At 35.5% G+C, this 5,000-nt stretch overlaps 1 protein-coding gene across 1 annotated transcript in view; it reads left to right on the top strand.

Annotated features, from left to right (window-relative positions):
- Positions 1-521: 521 nt before the first annotated feature.
- LOC137626863 (uncharacterized) overlaps positions 522-5,000 on the top strand; it is a 66,973-nt gene continuing 62,494 nt past the window's right edge. Inside the window, exon 1 of the mRNA XM_068357848.1 lies at positions 522-947. The gene's annotated coding sequence lies outside the window, so the exon portion shown is untranslated. The remainder of the gene's footprint in view (positions 948-5,000) is intronic.

The raw sequence follows: 5,000 nt of genomic DNA on the forward strand, positions 1-5,000 counted from the left end.
CCATTATTGAAAATCAATCAGGTGTAAAGTGTAGAAAAGAATGACACAATGCTTATATATATATATATATATATATATATATATATATATATATATATATATATGTAAATATATATATATATATATATATATATATATATATATATATATATATATATATATATATATATATATATATATATATATATATATATATAAAGGCCCTTGTTCTTTATTATGCAAAGGGAGATTTATTTAAACGACTATATATGCGTATGTATAAACTGTTATAGTTAATATATGATTTGAAAACATAAAAAATAGAGACACATAAATTCACAGCTTCTTTCTAATCCTCATCAAAATCGAAGGACATTGAGACGCAGATGTGATACAATCACAAAGTTTCGCTAAAGATAGAATTGATTATTTTGCTGCTCATCGAAATATAAGTTTGATGTTTCATTAGTATTATTGTGTTGTCATCAGATAACAACGCCTGACGACGTTCGGTGTTGAGGGTGAGTGAAGGATGCGCGCTGGGCAGGATGCAGCCCTAATCTTATCTGGGATTTCCTGTTGTGACTTCACGCATCTTGACTCGTCGCTAACATCTGTAAAGCGAATCGCTTTAGTATCCAGCAAGAATCTGTCCCATTAAGTGTTTCACAGGAATCTTTAACGATTTTTATGTTCGATTGGTGCAAATTGGGCAGAAAATATCTGGACTTGTAATTTAAAACTTTTTCTCCAGCTAAGACATCAAGTGCTATATCAACTAGAAAAGAAAATCATTCCTACATGTCTTATACTAAGATGGGAAGGCTTCCTATGTGTGCATAAGATGTAATCCCTAAATAAGGGACAAAAAACTCATTAGAGCTCGAGTCAGGAGACAGAAAATTACTCGGCCAATCAATTGCTTACGCCCAAATCTGCTGTTGCCTTCTTCAAGGAGAGATAGAAAGGTAAGTATTCTATAGTATTCTATATAGGCATTAGATGTGAAATTTTAAGGATGACCTGATTTCGATTAAAGATTTTTTATCTTTCCATAAAATATTTCACGGAAATGTGATAACATAGAAATGAACATTTCCCATTATAATGTTTACGGATGTTTGGATCTATTTGAAAGCTTTGAATGCTTTATTATTCTTCTTTACTTTTATTCAAAAAGAAGATTTGCATTCTAATTCAGATAAAAAAAAAGTTCATTACTTTTATGATGTTAGCATTATATCCACGAATTTCAGGATTGTCCTTTTGTTATTATCATGATTAAAGGCAAAGGTTACTCAAGCCAGTTCCAGATCTATTATTTCTCTAAAGGTTTGGCTAATATTGTTCCCTCCCTTCACCTGGCATTCAAGTCTGAAATAATTATAAATGCTATATAATCATGGATGTTACTTCAAGTTTCCTTGTTCATTTGAAGTTTGACAATAATATTTTTCTTTGTTTATTAATCACTTCTATATATTTTTTAAACATCAAAAGATGTATTTATGAATTTAGATTGGGAAAAGGAAGAAATTAATAATAATGGGGGAATACCTTAAAAACTTATGATTTTCACTGTTCCTTTTGCAATCTCTAAGTACCCATCCTGTTATTCGTAATGTCCTTCTATCGTCTGTCATTCTCATTATATGTTCTGCCGATGTCCATTTCTTTTTCTTACAAGCTGTTAGAATATCGTTACGGTAGATTGCTCTCGCATTCATATTACTCTTGATTCAATGACATATCAAGGTCTTCATCAGCTTTAGATATATAAAGAAAGGAAGAGAAGACGATGGATCGACGAACAAAGGAAGTTTGCAGGGGTGGAGTGGCACAAAAAGTCCAAAATAGGACGCAAGTCGATGGCCATATCAGAGGCCTTTGTTCTGCAGAGGTCAAGTAATGGCTATATATATATATATATATATATATATATATATATATATATATATATATATTATATATATATATATATATATATATATATATATGTATATATAATATGTATATATATATATATATATATATATATATATATATATATATATATATATATATATATATATATATATATTATATATATATATATATACATATATATGAACATATATCACAAGCACACGTGATTTTAATTAATGTAAATATCACCCACGAAATGCATTTAATACCGAATTCTATCTTGGGAAATACATATCCACTTGGAATTCATTTTATGGTAACAGCTTCTGGCCGGGTGGTGATTCGAACCACCACCTGTACGGCTAGAAACTATGCTTGGCAGGGACCCTACCGACTCAGCTATCAAGAGAGACTAAAAGTTTATGACAAGTCCCCCTACATATTCCTGTCGAATTCAGGATTCTGTTCATAGACTTGAAATAGACCCATCTCCACCATGATAGCTGAATCGTGAGTTTGCAACACGTGGTTATTTTAATGAACATATATCACAAGCACACGTGATTTTAATTAATGTAAATATCACCCACGAAATGCATTTAATACCGAATTCTATCTTGGGAAATACATATCCACTTGGAATTCATTTTATGGTAACAGCTTCTGGCCGGGTGGTGATTCGAACCACCACCTGTACGGCTAGAAACTATGCTTGGCAGGGACCCTACCGACTCAGCTATCAAGAGAGACTAAAAGTTTATGACAAGTCCCCCTACATATTCCTGTCGAATTCAGGATTCTGTTCATAGACTTGAAATAGACCCCATCTCCACCATGATAGCTGAATCGTGAGTTTGCAACACGTGGTTATTTTAATGAACATATATCACAAGCACACGTGATTTTAATTAATGTAAATATCACCCATGAAATGCATTTAATACCGAATTCTATCTTGGGAAATACATATCCACTTGGAATTCATTTTATGGTAACAGCTTCTGGCCGGGTGGTGATTCGAACCACCACCTGTACGGCTAGGAAACTATGCTTGGCAGGGACCCTACCGACTCAGCTATCAAGAGAGACTAAAAGTTTATGACAAGTCCCCCTACATATTCCTGTCGAATTTAGGATTCTGTTCATAGACTTGAAATAGACCCATCTCCACCATGATAGCTGAATCGTGAGTTTGCAACACGTGGTTATTTTAATGAACATATATCACAAGCACACGTGATTTTAATTAATGTAAATATCACCCACGAAATGCATTTAATACCGAATTCTATCTTGGGAAATACATATCCACTTGGAATTCATTTTATGGTAACAGCTTCTGGCCGGGTGGTGATTCGAACCACCACCTGTACGGCTAAAAACGCGCCCGGCCAGAAGCTGTTACCATAAAATGAATTCAAAGTGGATATGTATTTCCCAAGATAGAATTCGGTATTAAATGCATTTCGTGGGTGATATTTACATTAATTAAAATCACGTGTGCTTGTGATATATGTTCATTAAAATAACCACGGTGTTGCAAACTCACGATTCAGCTATCATGGTGGAGATGGGTCTATTTCAAGTCTATGAACAGAATCCTGAATTCGACAGGAATATGTAGGGGGACTTGTCATAAACTTTTAGTCTCTCTTGATAGCTGAGTCGGTAGGGTCCCTGCCAAGCATAGTTTCTAGCCGTACAGGTGGTGGTTCGAATCACCACCCGGCCAGAAGCTGTTACCATAAAATGAATTCCAAGTGGATATGTATTTCCCAAGATAGAATTCGGTATTAAATGCATTTCGTGGGTGATATTTACATTAATTAAAATCACGTGTGCTTGTGATATATGATCATTAAAATAACCACGTGTTGCAAACTCACGATTCAGCTATCATGGTGGAGATGGGTCTATTTCAAGTCTATGAACAGAATCCTGAATTCGACAGGAATATGTAGGGGGACTTGTCATAAACTTTTAGTCTCTCTTGATAGCTGAGTCGGTAGGGTCCCTGCCAAGCATAGTTTCTAGCCGTACAGGTGGTGGTTCGAATCACCACCCGGCCAGAAGCTGTTACCATAAAAGGAATTCTAAGTGGATATGTATTTCCCAAGATAGAATTCGGTATTAAATGCATTTCGTGGGTGATATTTACATTAATTAAAATCACGTGTGCTTGTGATATATGTTCATTAAAATAACCACGTGTTGCAAACTCACGATTCAGCTATCATGGTGGAGATGGGTCTATTTCAAGTCTATGAACAGAATCCTGAATTCGACAGGAATATGTAGGGGGACTTGTCATAAACTTTTAGTCTCTCTTGATAGCTGAGTCGGTAGGGTCCCTGCCAAGCATAGTTTCTAGCCGTACAGGTGGTGGTTCGAATCACCACCCGGCTAGAAGCTGTTACCATAAAATGAATTCCAAGTGGATATGTATTTCCCAAGATAGAATTCGGTATTAAATGCATTTCGTGGGTGATATTTACATTAATTAAAATCACGTGTGCTTGTGATATATGTTCATTAAAATAACCACGTGTTGCAAACTCACGATTCAGCTATCATGGTGGAGATGGGTCTATTTCAAGTCTATGAACAGAATCCTGAATTCGACAGGAATATGTAGGGGGACTTGTCATAAACTTTTAGTCTCTCTTGATAGCTGAGTCGGTAGGGTCCCTGCCAAGCATAGTTTCTAGCCGTACAGGTGGTGGTTCGAATCACCACCCGGCCAGAAGCTGTTACCATAAAATGAATTCCAAGTGGATATGTATTTCCCAAGATAGAATTCGGTATTAAATGCATTTCGTGGGTGATATTTACATTAATTAAAATCACGTGTGCTTGTGATATATGTTCATTAAAATAACCACGTGTTGCAAACTCACGATTCAGCTATCATGGTGGAGATGGGTCTATTTCAAGTCTATGAACAGAATCCTGAATTCGACAGGAATATGTAGGGGGACTTGTCATAAACTTTTAGTCTCTCTTGATAGCTGAGTCGGTAGGGTCCCTGCCAAGCATAGTTTCTAGCCGTACAGGTGGTGGTTCGAATCACCACCCGGCCAGAAGCTGTTACCATAAAATGAATTCCAAGTGGATAT

The sequence above is a fragment of the Palaemon carinicauda genome, chromosome 34 (genome assembly GCF_036898095.1).
Source record: "Palaemon carinicauda isolate YSFRI2023 chromosome 34, ASM3689809v2, whole genome shotgun sequence".
Taxonomy (NCBI): Eukaryota; Metazoa; Arthropoda; class Malacostraca; order Decapoda; family Palaemonidae; genus Palaemon; species Palaemon carinicauda.